The sequence below is a fragment of the Carassius carassius genome, chromosome 18 (assembly GCF_963082965.1).
Source record: "Carassius carassius chromosome 18, fCarCar2.1, whole genome shotgun sequence".
Lineage (NCBI taxonomy): Eukaryota > Metazoa > Chordata > Actinopteri > Cypriniformes > Cyprinidae > Carassius > Carassius carassius.
Genome location: NC_081772.1, coordinates 30,073,973 through 30,091,703, shown reverse-complemented (window position 1 = coordinate 30,091,703; position 17,731 = coordinate 30,073,973). Strand labels below are relative to the sequence as shown.

At 46.9% G+C, this 17,731-nt stretch overlaps 3 non-coding genes across 3 annotated transcripts; all 3 read right to left on the bottom strand.

The window, feature by feature from the left end:
• Nucleotides 1-1,819: 1,819 nt before the first annotated feature.
• On the bottom strand, nt 1,820-1,901 carry trnas-aga (transfer RNA serine (anticodon AGA)). Its single transcript has one exon. It is a non-coding gene; the product is annotated as a tRNA-Ser (tRNA).
• An 8,329-nt stretch (nt 1,902-10,230) lies between these two features.
• On the bottom strand, nt 10,231-10,312 carry trnas-aga (transfer RNA serine (anticodon AGA)). The gene has a single exon. It is a non-coding gene; the product is annotated as a tRNA-Ser (tRNA).
• Nucleotides 10,313-11,138: 826 nt separating this feature from the next.
• trnak-uuu (transfer RNA lysine (anticodon UUU)) lies at nt 11,139-11,211 on the bottom strand. Its single transcript has one exon. It is a non-coding gene; the product is annotated as a tRNA-Lys (tRNA).
• Between the last annotated feature and the right edge of the window lie 6,520 nt (nt 11,212-17,731).

The following is a 17,731-nucleotide window of genomic DNA, read 5'->3' as shown; positions in this document are numbered from 1 at the left end:
CGGGTAAAACAGTGGTCCCACTAAGGAGAAATCAGGCTGCCATGTCTCATCCTATGTAATGGGGTTTTTCAGTACTGGCCCTTGGGACCGACAGCACTGCACAATTGGGAAGTCTGTCTTATTCTACTCACTCTGTGAGCACTCTTTCCTAAAGGGCTGACCATCAGAATCAGGTTTGCCGAACAAGGGAGATGCACTGATCCCCGGGAGCAGGAAGGAACATCGCTCTAGTACAGAGTCAGCAGAAGAGATGGACCGTAGTGATAGCAAGCTGAGGCCTACAAAAAGAAGACTGACCTTCGCCCAAACAGGGACTTGAATTAAGCAGACCCCCTTCTGTCATGTTGTGTGTAACTCTGCTGCCTGACCTACTTGCAACCTAGCAAGCCGAGATTGTAAGCTAGCCCTGGAAGCGGGTAAAACAGCAGTCCCACTGAGGAGAAATCAGGCTGCCAAGTCTCATCCTATGTAATGGGGTTTTTCAGTACTGGCCCTGGGGACCGACAGCACTGCACAAATGGGAGGTCTGTCTTATTCTACTCACTCCGTGAGCACTCTTTCCTAAAGGGCTGACCATCAGAATCATGTGTGCCGAACAAGGAAGATGCACTGACCCCCTGGAGAAGGAAGGAACATCGCTCTAATACAGAGTCAGCAGAAGAGATGGACCCATAGTGATAGCAAGCTGAGGCCTCCAAAAAGTAGACTGACCTTCGCCCAAACAGGGACTTGAATTAAGCAAACCACGTTTTGCCCTGTTGTGTGTCACATTGCTGCCTGACCTACTTGCAACCTAGCAAGCCGAGATTGTAAGCTAGCCCTGGAAGGGGGTAAAACAGCAGTCCCACTGAGGAGAAACACAGGCTGCCATGTCTCATCCTATGTAATGGGGTTTTTCAGCGCTGGGCCTGGGGACCGACAGCACTTCACAATTCGGAGGTCTGTCTTATTCTACTCACTCTGTGAGCCCGCTTTCCTAACGAGCTGACCATCAGAATCAGGTGTGCCAAACAAGGGAGGTGCACTGATACCCTGGAGCAGGAAGGAACACCGCTCCAGTACAGATTCAGAAGAAGAGATGGACCGTAGTGATAGCAAGGTGACTCTGCCAAAAGCAGACAAACCTTCACCCGAACAGGGACTTGAACCCTGGACCCTCAGAATTAAAGTCTGATGCTCTACCGACTGAGCTATCCTGGCTCTTGTGGAGCACTGGCTTCTCACCTTTTATAAAGCAGCAGTTTTACAACAAGCTGCCCAGAAGAGACGCAGGTGTCACGAGGATGAAAGCTAGAAGCAGTTATGGCACAGAGAGCGAAGGACAATAGAAGGCACAATTACCGTCACAGAAAGCTAAAGCAATACTGCAAATCCCTCCCGTAGTCGGCAGAGTACGAACCTGCGCGGGGAGACCCCAATGGATTTCAAGTCCATCGCCTTAACCTCTCGGCCACGACTACGCCTAATGTTAAAAAGCAAGCGCCCTTGTCTGGTGGCGCCCTGCACAGGCCAAGCTTCAGAAACAAAATCACGCAGAAAGATGAGGTGGTAAAAAATTTTCAACCTTCCCGTATACTCAACGGCAAAGGGTTGCCGTGACCCGGATTAGAAACCGGGGTTGCTGCGGCCACAACGCAGAATACTAATCACTATACGATCACGGCATGCCACTGGCTCAACCATGACAACCTCTGGAGCCCGGATACAAGAAGCAGCAGCGGCGTGTTTGTCCATCGAAGAGGGACTGGACATTTCGCAAATAAGTGCGACGAGCGTGAAAAATGCATGGATGCTTTGCCTCATGGCCTTCAGCAAACAGCGTAGTCGGCAGGATTCGAACCTGCGCGGGGAGACCGCAATGGATTTCTAGTCCATCGCCTTAACCACTCGGCCACGACTACGGGAGTAGACCAGTTTGTGTCCAACACTGCTGCCTGACCTACTTGCAACCAACCCAGCTCAGTCAGCAAGCGGAGATTGCAAGCTAGCCCTGCAAGCGGGTAAAACAGCGGTCCCACTGAGGAGAAATCAGGCTGCCATGTCTCATCCTATGTAATGGGGTTTTTCAGTACTGGCCCTGGGGACCGACAGCACTGCACAATTGGGAAGTCTGTCTTATTCTACTCACTCTGTGAGCACACTTTCCTAAAGGGCTGACCTTCAGAATCAGGTTTGCCGAACAATTGAGATGCACTGATCCCCGGGAGCAGGAAGGAACATCGCTCTAGTACAGAGTCAGCAGAAGAGATGGACCATAGTGATAGCAAGCTGAGGCCTACAAAAAGAAGACTGACCTTCGCCCAAACAGGGACTTGAATTAAGCAGACCACCTTCTGCCATGTTGTGTGTAACACTGCTGCCTGACCTACTTGCAACCTAGCAAGCGGAGCTTGTAAGCTAGCCCTGGAAGCAGCTAAAACAGCAGTCCCACTGAGGAGAAATCAGGCTGCCATGTCTAATCCTATGTAATGGGGTTTTTCAGTACTGGCCCTGGGGACCGACAGCACTGCACAAATGGGAGGTCTTTCTTATTCTACTCACTCCGTGAGCACTCTTTCCTAAAGGGTTGACCATCAGAATCATGTGTGCCGAACAAGGGAGATGCACTGATCCCCGGGAGAAGGAAGGAACACCACCCCCCATACAGATTCAGAAGAAGAGATGGACCGTAGTGAGGGCAAGGTGACTCCGCCAAAAGCAGACAGACTTTCGCCCGAACAGGGACTTGAACCCTGGACTCTCAGATTAAAAGTCTGATGCTCCACCGACTGACCTATCCGGGCTCTTATGGAGCACTGGCTTCTCACCTTTTATAAAGCAGCAGTTTTACAACAAGCTGCCTAGAAGAGACGCAGGTGTCACGAGGATGAAAGCTAGAAGCAGTTATGGCACAGAGAGCGAAGGACCATAGAAGGCACAATTACCGTCACAGAAAGCTAAAGCAATACTGCAAATCCCTCCCGTAGTCGGCAGAGTTCGAACCTGCGCGGGGAGACCCCAATGGATTTCAAGTCCATCGCCTTAACCTCTCGGCCAAAAACAAGGCAAAAGGGACTACTACAAGGGGGAAAGAAAGGGAAAAGAGAAGGAGAAAGGTGGGAAAGCAAGAAAAAGAAAAAAAAATTATCCATCAAACTTCATGAACACTCACAAAGGATTTAAGTAAAGTGTTTGATTGGTTTTTGACTATATTTTTAATAAAAAAATTAATAATAATAATCTAACAAACACACCACACACTCTTGCCAGGACTTGCACCTGGAATCTTCCACCCAAAGGGTGGATGTGTTACTATTACACCACAAGAGTTGTGTATTTCTTTTTTTTTTACAAACACTGCAAATTAAACACTGGAAACAGCAACTAAAAACAAAATGTTCACAGCACAACACACACACAGCACAACATATGCAACTATATAAAAACCTAACTATATACATTACTATATACACCAATGAAAAAAAAATCAAAGAACTCCCTGTACATTCTGCCTCCACTGTGCAACAGAGAGGCCTGAGGCTGGACAATACCACCGGCCCTTCAGCTGAGTGTGGCCAGTTGTCTTATTTTTTGCCAGCCCACACTGCTTGCAGATATAGTGATATATATCCTTTGCTAGTAGTTTCCGTGGTGGTTCACCTCTAGCCACTCGCTCCTCATCCTCTTGGGCAGCTTTCTGCCTTCTCCATGTGCGCTGCCTGGGCTGAGTAGAGGGACAAGTTTACGATGGCAAGGTATTAGGCTGCTGGAATTGGGGAGGCGGCTGGAATTGGGGAGGTGGCTGGAATTGGGAAGGTGGCTGGAATTGGGGAGGGGGCTGGAATTGGGAAGGTGGCTGGAATTGGCGAGGGGGCTGGAATTGGGGAGGGGGATGGAATTGGGTAGAATGAGGCAGTGGTAGACCTGGTTGGTAGCTGGGAAAGGGTGGGTAGGACCCAGGGGGGAATGCAAAGTGTGGTGCTGGTGGGTATATGGGAAATGCAGAGTAAGATCCAGGAGGAGGGGTGGGCATTGGGCACCTGTTGGAGATACGATTACGAATGAAGGCCTCTCCCTCCTGATTTGCTGTATCCTGAAATACCATGGCCTCATGCCCATGCTGTGCAGGAACAGCTGGAAGTTCGCCCACTTCAGGAAGAGCCTCCTTTGCCAAATATACTTGTTTGGGCAGTGCAGTACCCTGCAGAAGCATGTCTCTGTCTACACGTTTCTGTCTTTTTAGTAGCCTGCAAGAGAAACATTCTTCATCTTAAATTAGCAATTTAAGTGAATAAAAGCCCATTGTCTTTACTTCCTGTAGCATCATTTTTAAAAGCATGTACAAGAAGGTTTTATAAGTACAATCTTGATATACTACTGTGATTGTGCAAAAGTATTGCATAAAACAAGACTCACCACGAGGAGACAGTAGTGGTGTTTATCGGGACAAGAACTAGGTTAGTCTGTCTTAGAACCTCTCTGCTGTCCTCCATCAGCTGTTTTAAGTGGCTGTATACCACCACAATAGATTGTGGAATTGGCAGAGTTTTTCCTTGTGTGTCCCTGGGCCTGTTCCGTGCTTGCTGAAACTCTTTCAAAAGCCTTAGGCAAACACATTCACAGACCCTGTGGACTTCAGGGTCCTGAGCTGCCTGCCCATGAGTCATGAACAATCTATGGAAAAGAAAGATGATATAATCTGAACTGTATACTGGGTTATAAACTAGTGACGATCCAAATAGTCAAATTACCTCTCTGCTGCCTGCTGTCCTGGAGCAGAGCCACTCTGCTTCCTGGATGCTCTCCAAGGTCCTGTCAAAGCCTTCTTCTTAACCCTCTGGCTATATTTGATGGTACCTTGTCCATGGCATGCAGAGCCATGTACAGCTGGACTATGTGGGCCTCCTCTTGTGATGACAAGGCAGTGATCGTTCGGTTTAGGCCAACCAAGTAGGCTGCCAGGGCATCAACTGCCTCCCAGCCCAAGACACCTCTGGAATCACACTGTGTACTCTGGAAATTGAGAAAAATGCCAAACACAGTCCAATAAACATATACAGTGTTGTAATAATTATTTTGCATTGTACATGCATATATTTTAACTTTACACATTGGTGACAATAGGCGTTTTGCACTTTACCAGATACATTTTTTTTAAAAGTAAAAAATAGTACAGGATAGCAATATTACCTGGCTTGATGTGCTAGGACTTGCAGTGTCATCCTCCTCTTCCTCAGTGACCTCCTCATCTAGGGATTTGGGTTCAGTGTCACCCACCTGACTTGTCACCTGGGCCTGCACGACAGCTACTGGAGAGTCATCAGCCCTAAGGTCAGCTGCATGGCACACAGTCGTGTCAATTTCACTATCCTCTTCGGGCTCCTCTGGGGGGACTTCAGGCATGTCATTGTGGTGTGCAATCAACTGGTCGCCTCTATTGGACTGGGCCAACAAGTACTCCACTGCAATGCGCTCCCCTGCAATAATTTGTACCACATTGTTAATGGGGAGAGGACACACACACTCACACACACACACACAAACAAACAAACACAGGAGAGAGAGAAATACTCCAATGCTCAGCATTTTCCTGTGAGATATCTTACCAGTGGGTTTTCCTGGAGGGGTAAATTCTGGCATCAAAGCCCGACCAAGGACCCGTTGGCTCATGCTGTTTAAATGAGACATTGTGCAGACATCAAATGTCCTTAGGGTTGAGGCCCCCACCACAGATACAGCTTCTTTTGCCCGGCTCATGTTCCACCTCGAGGCCCCCGCTAACATGTACATTTGTGTGTGCATGGCATTGCATCTCCATCCTAAGAATGAAAATGCACAGATTTAGTCAGCAATTATTATAAACTGAGGACATACAAATTTAATGACACAGTTATAGAACAGTAACACATAATAATGAGACTGATAGTAAATTCCATGAAAACAAGCCAAATCCAGGTAGCACCCAGGGTTCTGTTGTTGACACAATAGCGATCTTTTCAACATAAAAATCTACAAAACATACTGCAATTTAATATTCAGAATTTACCAGGAATGAAGGCACACTGGTGGCGGTGAAAACTCTCCAGCGAGGATGACCCCCTGCCGCACCTAAGCACGTTTAGGACTTTGCCACCCTTCTGGAGGGTCCCCGTCTTTGTGTACAACTCTACATGTGGAGGGTCCTGGATGCACTCGAGGTGTTTTTGTTGCATCTCCCAGACATGGTGCATGCTGTCAGGGTTAACCAGGCGAAACCCTGTAGTGTCAGTTAGCTCCCACACTGATTCCAGCAGCCCTGAAATCATGGCCCGGATCTCCTCAGCCCTGCGTGTCCGCCGCCTACAGTGCTTCGCGAGTTCACCTGGGCTGATGCTGGCCATGAGCTGAGCCTCAGTGGGAGCCTTTCCACCATGGCTGCACTTCCACTCCCCTCTCTTGGCAGCCTCAAGTTCTTTCACATCCTCCTGATCCCACTCAAAGATACAGGAGGAAAGTTTTGAACAAAAGGTACCATAGAGAGATTGGTGCTCTGTAGTAAGGCCACAGTTGAATCTTCTCATAAAATGGAAGATATCTAGCCTTACAATAGACTTCCATGGCCGAAAAAGTTTTAACACTGAAGATGCACCTGTGGAGGAGAACAAATAAAAAACATTCATTTGATTTAATTTCAAACATACTTTTCAGTCAATAGAATTTATTAAAATTTTTAATACACTGGCTGTAAAAATAATACTAATTAATTACCATCACCAATAGGGAAAGGGGAACTTTTTTACACCACTATTAACTTTTATAAAATATATTGCAGTGCACATTTGATAAAGTAGTAATTTGAAAATCTCACCTGACTGACTGCAGCAATCCCGGTCAACATAGATGACCTCAGGCTCTGGCTCGCCAGCATTCTGGTAGCGTTTGACGACGCCCTGGCACAGCTCCTCCAGTCCTGCGCCTTCAGCTGTTGTCAGAACACTGTTCAGAACCTGGCCGAGCTCATTGCCAATGTTGGTCATCCATGCAGCCGTGTCCCCAATGCCACCAGCCAGCTTTTTGGTGATCTGAAAAACAAAAAGAAGGAAATGATTTGTTATGGTACATTATAATATATATATAACACAAATGTATATAACACAACATTTTTCATCATGTTGAAATTCTTTCTGGCTGAAAATAAACCTCATGCTGAAACCTTCATGTATTGTACCTTCTTTGTAGAATCCATCTTCAGGATTCGGCCATAGGTGGAGGTAATCACCCCCTTCATCTCGTCCAAATGGCTGAGGATATCGTTGGAAGTGGCCTGAAGGGTGCGGGTGCAGAAAAGGCAGGTGCCGTTGCAGATTGGACCAGGGTAACCTTTCTCAAATGATGCTCACAATCAGAGAGGTACTGGATGGTGCGTCATGCCCACTCCTCACTGTGGGCTTCCTCTACTGCTGACTGGAAGTAGGAGGAACTGTTACCACTGGTCCTTGGCCTGAGGAAAGTCACACATTTCCTGTCCAGGGCTAGCTGAGTGGTCAGCACCGCTGGAAACATGGTCCTGTGTGCCACATCCAGTTGTGAAAGGATGTCCTGGCTCCATGGGCATACTGGCAACTTGCATGCACTGCAGCGTGGATAGTCCCCACCCACAAGGTAATAGCGGCTATCCATGTCAATCACCTCCCTGACCTTCGGGTAAATTCCTGAATGGTGCATCTTCCGGCCACACTGTGGGCATTTAAGAGGAATGCCCCACATCCTCATTGGTGCCCACAAGAACATCCTCTGTCGGAAGTACCACCCGGGCTCAGGAGGACATGGCTTGGGCTGCATCGATGGATAAAACCAGTTCACCTGGATCTTCTGCCTCAGCTGCCCTGTGGGCTCATAGAGGCACTTGGCAATCCACACCCAATCTGCTGGCTGGAGGACTCTCTTGAACTGACTGGGAAGAAAGCTCTCCCAGTCAGTAATAGCCTGAGGCAGAGATGGTGTAGGCTGCAGTGAGGGTACTGGATGTGAGGATGGAGTGGGCTGTGGAGATGGAGAGCACCGTGGAGGTGGTGGTCAGGGCTTTGGAGCTGGAGAGTGGTGTGGGAATGGAGTGGGCCCTGGGGATGGAGACACTGGTACTGGCATTGGAGACGGCAAGTGCTGTGGAGGTGGAGGCAGCCATGGAGATGGTGAGGGGCAAGGAGATGGTGTGGGATTTTTTGAAGGGCTGACACGTGGAGCCAATAGAGCCCCATAATGGCTCGACTCAATGTGTTGGAGGAGTCCGACGGCACCCTGGACCCTGACCCCACAGCTGTCACACCTCTCTTCAACGTGGTGGTCAGAGAGGTGCTCGGAGAACTTCTCTGCCTCCACAACCACACTACACAGAGAACATTTCACCCCATGTACTTCCTGTGATGTCCCGGTCTCCTCTGAGCTGCCGCCTGCCTTTACCTTAGGCCCTGACTCAATCAAGACCTTATCTGTTGACTGGGAGAAAATTAATATTAGGAACAAAAGAAGGTCTTACTATTCATGTTAAATAATTACACCAATTACTCTGCAGAACTGTACTGAGAATATATTCTGAGAATATATCAGGGGTTGGTGCATAAAATAGTGTATTACATGATACAGGGACTTATCATGCCTTTGATATATTATATCATATAACTACCTTATGGAACCCACAAGTGCACACTATGTGCCTGCCAAACAGGTCCACCTTATTCCCCCTTTGCAGGGGACAGGCATCAATCCGCTCCAGGACCTCCTTCCATTTTCTGCTTCAAGGCCTTTGTCCTGTACTGAACTGGAAGGTGCCCTGGGCATACCTGTGGCAGATGTCGTTCCAATAAGCAGAGGATTTGCCTGTTTTGGTCATATCTGAACAATAATGGGGAACAAATCAATGTGGTTAAATATGTGTTAATATAGCAACAGTAGAAAGGAGTTAATTGGAGTTTTATATTTATATATACACACACACACACACTCACACACACATATTCAGTATATATATATATATATATACAGTATATATATATATATATATATATATATATATATATATATATATATATATATATATAAATACTCACATCAAGTATACAAAAGCAGACATGTTGAGTGGTGAAATATGTGGCAGGTTAATAGTTTTCTACAGTAAATATGTTCCTACTTGCAAAAAATTGCAAATAGCTTTTAATGTATAATTATAAAAACTGTGTTTGTATATAAAGTAAGAAAGGGGGAAAAACTAGAGATTTAATGAATACCTGGAATAGTAAAAGATTTAAATACATTCAGTAAAGAATCACTTAGTCATGACTGAAATAACATAGGGAATGGATACTTGGAAAACTGAATGATGAAATGAAATTCTTGCAAAGATATAGAAAATAAAAACTTGTTATGAATCGAAGGCTTAACAAGCATCAGTTAGCGACACGTTAAGTTAGCTTGCCTTGCTACGCAAGCGTAGAACGATCAGAATTATCTTTATTCCAAATCATGAATTAATGTTTGAACAAATAGGTTAACACTGATGTCACGGATTTGTATTGTGATAACGCTTACCTTGAATCTCCGCATAGCAGATGTCCAGTGAGTTACAAACAGCTGGAATATCACGAAACTCATTCAGCCAATCAGCGGCGAGATTGGCATGTCAACTTGCTGATTGGCTCTTTCCTCTCGGTAGGAATTGATTGGCTCCTTTCCCCCATCTGTTCGAAAGTTTCGGATTTGCGTTAGGACCTGTTCGGATTAATTTAGGATGTGTTCGGACTTTCGTTCTGACTTTGTTAGGAAGTGTTGCGACCTTGTTCGGAAGTATTCAAATGTTGTTAGGAAGTGTTAGGAAGTGTTCAGCCGTCCGATCGCTGGAAGGTACGGCCACGACTATGCCTAATGTTAGAAAGCAAGTGCCCTTGTCTGGTGGCGCCCTGCACAGGCCAAGCTTCAGAAACAAAATCACACAGAAAGATGAGGTGGTAAAAAAATTTTCAACCTTGCCGTATACTCAACGGCAAAGGGTTGCCGTGACCCGGATTCGAACCAGGGTTGCTGGGGCCACATCGCAGAGTACTAACCACTATACGATCACGGCGTGCCACTGGCTCACCTAAGACAAACCCTGGAGCCCGCATACAAGAAGCAGCAGCGGCGTGTTTGTTTATCGAAGAGGGACTGGACATTTCGTAAATAAGTGTGAGGACTGTGAAAAAAGCATGGATGCTTTGCCTCATGGCCTTCAGCATACAGCGTAGTCGGCAGGATTCAAACCTGCGCAGGGAGACCCCAATGGATTTCTAGTCCATCGCCTTAACCACTCGGCCACGACTACGGGAGTAGACCAATTTCTGCTCAGTTTGTGTCCAACACTGCTGCCTGACCTACTTGACTGAGCAACCAAACCAGCTCAGTCAGCAAGCAGAGATTGCAAGCTAGCCCTGCAAGCGGGTAAAACAGCGGTCCCACTGAGGAGAAATCAGCCTGCCATGTCTCATCCTATGTAATGGGGTTTTTCAGTACTGACCCCGGGGACCGACAGCACTGCACAATTGGGAAGTCTGTCTTATTCTACTCACTCTGTGAGCACTCTTTCCTAAAGGGCTGACCATCAGAATCATGTGTGCCGATCAAGGGAGATGTACTGACCCCCTGGAGAAGGAAGGAACATCGCTCTAATACAGAGTCAGCAGAAGAGATGGACCCGTAGTGATAGCAAGCTGAGGCCTCCAAAAAGTAGACTGACCTTTGCCCAAACAGGGACTTGAATTAAGCAGACCACCTTCTGCCCTGTTGTGTGTCACATTGCTGCCTGACCTACTTGCAACCTAGCAAGCCGAGATTGTAAGCTAGCCCTGGAAGTGGGTAAAACAGCAGTCCCACTGAGGAGAAATCAGGCTGCCATGTCTCATCCTATGTAATGGGGTTTTTCAGTGCTGGGCCTGGGGACCGACAGCACTGCACAATTCGGAGGTCTGTCTTATTCTACTCAATCTGTGAGCACGCTTTCCTAACGAGCTGACCATCAGAATCAGGTGTGCCAAACAAGGGAGGTGCACTGATACCCTAAAGCAGGAAGGAACACCGCTCCAGTACAGATTCAGAAGAAGAGATGGACCGTAGTGATAGCAAGGTGACTCCGCCAAAAGCAGAAAGACCTTCACCCGAACAGGGACTTGAACCCTGGACCCTCAGATTAAAAGTCTGATGCTCTACCGACTGAGCTATCCGGGCTCTTCTGGAGCACTGGCTTCTCACCTTTTATAAAGCAGCAATTTTACAACAAGCTGCCCAGAAGAGACGCAGGTGTCACGAGGATGAAAGCTAGAAGCAGTTATGGCACAGAGAGCGAAGGACCATAGATGGCACAATTACCGTCACAGAAAGCTAAAGCAATACTGCAAATCCCTCCCGTAGTCGGCAGAGTTCGGACCTGCGCAGGGAGACCCCAATGGATTTCAAGTCAATCGCCTTAACCTTTTTTTTTTTTTTTTTTATTTATTGAAGAAATTAATCAATTCAAACATACATATCAATTATTCACATACAAAAGTACATAAGATTCTTTCTTTGACATAAAAAATTCCTAAAATCTTGAATTGACAGACATCTTACTTACAATTTAAAGAAAGAAGTCATTAAATAGTTTAATCTTTTAAAAATGAAAATTCAATTCCCAGCTCTTTGAAGACCATTAATACCTCCTGAGTAAAAATATTATAAAAAACATTAATCGTTTCCTCCAATTTAAAATAATAAAAAAGACATCCAACATATTTTTCAACTTTTCTCCTAAACACATTCCATACATCAATTAAAGCATTGTCCTTTTTCACCACCACTCTTCTTTCCCATATCACACTTTTCATCAGCATCACAAGTAAATTAATCAGCTTCTCATGTTTATATTTCTCATTAATGCCCAACATTAACACCTTTTCCCACTCAAAGTTTCCATTTCCCTCTCCTCTCAAAATTAAAAACATGCTTTTACATCTCTCATTAAAATCTTTCAGCTTATCACAATATAAAAACAAGTGTAAAAACCCTTCATCTGCATCTTGGCATACTTTACATATTGCACTTTCCTCCATCCCAATTTTGCTTAAAATCACATCTGTGAACACTGCCTTGTTCCTGATAAAATATTCCATATTCTCCAGTTTAGTCTGTACAATTTTCCCATTTATATTCCCCCATATTTTCTCTTCTGTTACATCATTGAACATCCGTAGCCAGTATTCATTTACAACAGGTTTCTTGAAAACCACATCTCTAAAAAAACAATAAAACATTTTCACAGTACATTCTTTAAAAGCACACAATTTTCCCCCCATATTTACATACACATCTTTTCCTTGATTTTCTTCTTCCATATTTTCAATTCTCTTTATCCATTCTTTAGGTATAGCATTCTTAATTAAATCATATTTGTTTTTAATCTCTTGTCTGCTATAATCCTCCTTTGCATCCTCCATCACATCCACAATGTATTGCACTGGTAAAAACCCCTCTTTGAATTCATATAAAACATCTCTGACTTTCATGATTCCAACATCCCACCATTTCTTAAAAAAAACCTGCTTCCCTTGATTTAAAATGCAGTTGTTTAAGAATAAAGGCTGATTTAAAATGTTCTCTCTACCTTGTGGCTTAAAATGCACATTATCTAAAAATTTTCCCCATGCTCTCATCAGTTCTTTATAAAATTCTGGCAGCCCCTCCGTCATCCAATTTGTTGTTTTCATCCATAAAATGTTTTCCCCCAGATTAAAATGACTACACTTGTTTAAAAAATGCCCCATTGTTCTTTTCCATGCTGCTTTATTTTCTTCGTCTAGATATTTGCTTATGATTTTCACCCTTAAACTGTTCTTTCTTTGCTCCACGTCCATTAGCCCTAGCCCCCCCTTCCCCACTGCTCCTATTAAAGTGTTATATGCAATTCTCGGTGGCTTTCCTTCCCATAAAAAATCTAAAAAACATTTTTTCAGCCTTTTTTCTGTCCACAACGGCATTGAAGCCACATATAAAATATGCCATAACTTAGAAACCATTAAAACATTCAAAATTAAAACCCTCCCCTTCAAAGTTAAGGACATTAATCTCCGAAAATTCAACCTTCTCTCGATCCCTCCTAACATCTCATCCCACATAATTCCTTCTGCTTTGGTTTCATCCCTCCCCATTAAAACACCTAAAATCTTTATTTCATTCATTTCCTTAAAATTAAAGTGCGCCGTTAAAACCTCACTTCCCCCGAATCTCATGTATACTGTTTTATCCTCGTTCACTTTAGCCCCTGATCCCCTGCAAAATGTTTGTACTATTTTCATTGCTTCCCTTACACTCAACAGATCTTGCAGCAATAGCGTAGTATCATCAGCGTATTGAAATATTTTATTCTCTCCTCCCTCTATGCCTATTCCTTTTATTCTCCCTTCCTGTTCTACCATTAACCCAGAGTTCGAACCTGCGCAGGGAGACCCCAATGGATTTCAAGTCCATCGCCTTAACATCTCGGCCACGACTACGCCTAATGGTAGGTAGTACACATAATGGGTTCGTGGAAAAAACCCCATTCATTTAAATTGCCATATACCGCATAATGGTTCGAAGGGATTGTACTGTCAATTTGGATCCATTTTCTTCTTTAGAAAACTGGCCAACGGGACGAGTCGGCTTACCCACCTTTTCCGTAGGGAATCCGCAGTAAACCAAGTATTGACACCTCTAGGGGGTGATGTTGACCACCGGGAGAGCCCCCCCACCCCCACCCCCACCTCCCACGAACCCTATAAAGGTCCTTTTGCCATCGTTCTGCTGGCCGTTGGGGGTATTCGCTCCCAGGACCCTATTATTTGGCCTTTCTCCTATTAAACGAATGGCCGGGGCAGTTCTAGGGTGGGCTTCGCATCCCAGCGGGCCGCGTTTTGTCCACCCGCCATATGGGCCCGCTTAGCGGACCCCCGTGACCACGAACCCTATAAAGGTCCTTTTGCCATCGTTCTGCTGGCCATTGGGGGTATTCGCTCCCAGGACCCTATTATTTGGCCTTTCTCCCATTAAACGAATGGCCGGGGCTGTTCTAGGGTGGGCTTCGCATCCCAGCGAGCTGCGTTTTGTCCACCCGCCATATGGGTCCGCTGTGCAGACCCCCGTGACCACGAACCCATTATTTGTCCATTTAACCATTATCATCGCGGATCGGACCCTCCAGCCGCGAGGACCCCCGACCCGGACCCCCGGTCCCACGGAACCACTATTTGTCCACTTTTCCACTATTTTTACGGAACGTTCCCAAAAGGGTCCCAGAGGTGGGGGGTGGGCGTCCCCGCCCAGCGGGCGCTCACCGGCGCCCCCTCTGGCCATTTCGGGGTCGCCGACGCAAGTCGCTCCGATCGGCCCGCGGTCTCGGTGAGGTCACTGGGGGGGCCCCACGGAACCCGCAGTGAAATTTGGGACCCCTGGGACGTTTCTAAAAAAATCCCACCTGCCATTTATTCCCATGCTTTCGGCCTAGCGGATTCGTGGACACGACTCCCAAGGGTCCGATCGGGCCGAATTTTGGATATGTGTCTCGAGGGCATCCCCTCGACCAGGCACAGAAGTCTGGTGGCCCTACGACCTTCTTTAGGGGTCAAACGGTCACAGAAGGGACCCCACGTCCACAAAAGCGGTACGCGTTTTGATTGGAGGTGGGACGTCCACAGTTCGGAGACGATAGGTTGTAGGGCCCCCAGATTTGAGATTCTGGCTTCTCAGGGGCCCCTCAACAAGGGCTCCGAAACACGTAGTCGTAGGACCCATGGAAAAAAAGGGCATCGCGCTAGGTCCTCACGCTTTTGACAGCACGTTCTAGGGGCCCTCAGGAGCAACCGATCCAAATTTCGGGCCCCTAGGACATTTCAAAAAAATCCCTCCTGCCATTTACTTGAATGTGTTCGGCCTAGCGGTTTCGTGGACACGGCTCGCCGGGGTCCGATCGGGCCGAATTTTGGATATGTGTCTCATGGGGGCCACCTCGACCGGGCATAGAAGTCTGGTGACCCTACGACCTTATTTAGGGGTCAAAGGGTCAAAAAAGGGAGCGCTTGTCCACCAAACCGGTACGCGTTTACATTGGAGATGGGACATCCGCCCTTCGGAGACGATGGGTCGTAGGTCCCCGAGATTCGAGATTCTCGCATCTCAGAGGCCCCTCTCCCATGTCCCCAAAGTACGAAGCTGTAGGACCTTGAAAAAATAATTCCCATCCGGCACCCTGAAATCTCTCAAAAGGCTCTGATCATGTAAGAGTCAGAGAGGGCTGAGGGAGAGATTTTGTGCAGGAGGCTCCGAATTATCCCCTCGCCTTAGGGCCCCGCTCTTTCGGCAGCTCAATCGGGGCGGCCCCTGGACCCACCGATCCGAATTTCGGGCTCCTGGGTCTTTTCTAAAAAAGTCCCCCCTGCCATATATTTGAATGGGGTTCAAATAAATTGCGGGTGGACATGCACCACATGTGGTTTTCTATGCATAATTCTACAGTATTATGGGACAAAACTTACAAAAATGGGTTCCTCGGAGCTTGCAGATGGAGTACAGCAGATGAGACTTCAACCACGAAATCGCTAAAATTGATCCGTCCACGGAACCATTAGGAAGGGCGTGCTGAATAAATGGCAAATGGGAGGTTTTTTTAAAAAAAATGTCCATTTACAATTTATTCAGCGGGACCTCCGTAGTGCTCTGGTGGACATAATTTTTTATGCATATTTTACATTATTATTGGATAAAACTTACAAGAATGGATTCCTCTGGGTGTCCTGAGTACAGTAAAGGTCTTTTCATTAACAATAACACACATTTGAAATAAAAAAAGTTAAATACAGTTGCTATTTAATGAAAAGTGAGATACGCACCACATGTGGTGCACATGTGTGCCAAAATTCAACGCTCATTTTTATGCAAATTCTACAGTATTATGGGTTAAAACTTACAAAAATTGATTCTTCTGAGTGCCCTGAGTACAGTACAACTGTTTTCTCTCGGCCTCATAAAAAAAATTTTCTTCCGACTTCCACCCCCCTTGAGCTGCCTTCTCTAGCCGGGGAGGGTGCACCCTGGCCGGCATGGATGAGTAGGTGCGAGGGGGGTGGATGGTACTATTTTTCTGCTAATATCTCCGCAAAGCGGTGGACCCCGGGACTGAAATTCAGGGGATCCCTAGAGGGTCGAGGGGCCTACCGTATGCGACCACCCTCTAGTTCCTGGGTGGTCCGGTTCCTGAGTTATCCCGGTTCAAATCCCACATTTTGGGGGGCCGTAACTTTGACCCCCGGGGTCATAGGGACATGGGGCAGGTGTCATCGGATAGAGGGCCACCTGTTCTGACCTTGACCCGATTTTGGTGCAGTTTAGCCCCGTTTTGCGGAGTTACAGCTTGGCAAAGTCTGTGACATTTTGGTTAACCAAAATCCAACATTTTTTATATGCATATTTCTACAGTATAATGGGATAAAACTTACAAAAATGGATTCCTCTGAGTGCCCTGGGTACAGTACAAGTGTTTTCTGTAGGCCTCATAAAAATTTTTTTCTTCCGACTTCCACCCCCTTCGAGCTGCCTTCTCTAGCCGGGGAGGGTGCACCCTGGCCGGCATGGATGAGTGGGTGCGAGGGGGGTGGATGGTACTATTTTTTTGCTAATATCTCCGCGATGCGTTGGACCCCGCGGCTGAAATTCGGGAGATCCCGCGAGGGTCGTGGACACGACGTGGACACGACTCCGAAGGGTCCGATCGGGCCGAATTTTGGATATGTGTCTCGAGGGGATCCCCTCGACCGGGCACTGAAGTCTGGTGGCCCTACCACCTTCTTTAGGGGTCAAACGGTCACAGAAGGGACCCCACGTCCACAAAAGCGTTACGCGTTTTGATGGGAGGTGGGACGTCCACAGTTCGGAGACAATAGGCCGTAGGGCCCCCAGATTTTAGATTCTGGCATCTCAGGGGCCCCTCACCCAGGGCCCCGAAGCACATAGTCGTAGGACTAAAGGGAAAAAAGTGCATCGCACTAGGGCCCCGCGCTTTTGACTGCACGATCCAGGGGCCCCAAAGAGCCACCGTTCCGAATTTCGGGCCCCTGGGACTTTTCTAAAAAAATCCCACCTGCCATTTATTTGAATGTGTTCAGCATAGCGGGTTCGTGGACACTGATTGCAAGGGCTCTTGGGCCCCGGGCCTTCATAAGCTTACTGGGGGAAGCCCCAGGAGCCACCGTTCCAAGTTTTGGGCCCCAGGGATGTCTCAGAAAAAAATGTCCGCACAAGGCTCTTTTCTAACGCTAATGGTCAAATGGACAAATATTGGGTCTGGTGGCCCTACGACCTTCTTTAGGGGTCAAACGGTCACAGAAGGGACCCCACGTCCACAAAAGCGGTACGCGTTTTGATTGGAGGTGGGACGTCCACAGTTCGGAGACGATAGGTTGTAGGGCCCCCAGATTTGAGATTCTGGCTTCTCAGGGGCCCCTCAACAAGGGCTCCGAAACACGTAGTCGTAGGACCCATGGAAAAAAAGGGCATCGCGCTAGGTCCTCACGCTTTTGACAGCACGTTCTAGGGGCCCTCAGGAGCAACCGATCCAAATTTCGGGCCCCTAGGACATTTCAAAAAAATCCCTCCTGCCATTTACTTGAATGTGTTCGGCCTAGCGGTTTCGTGGACACGGCTCGCCGGGGTCCGATCGGGCCGAATTTTGGATATGTGTCTC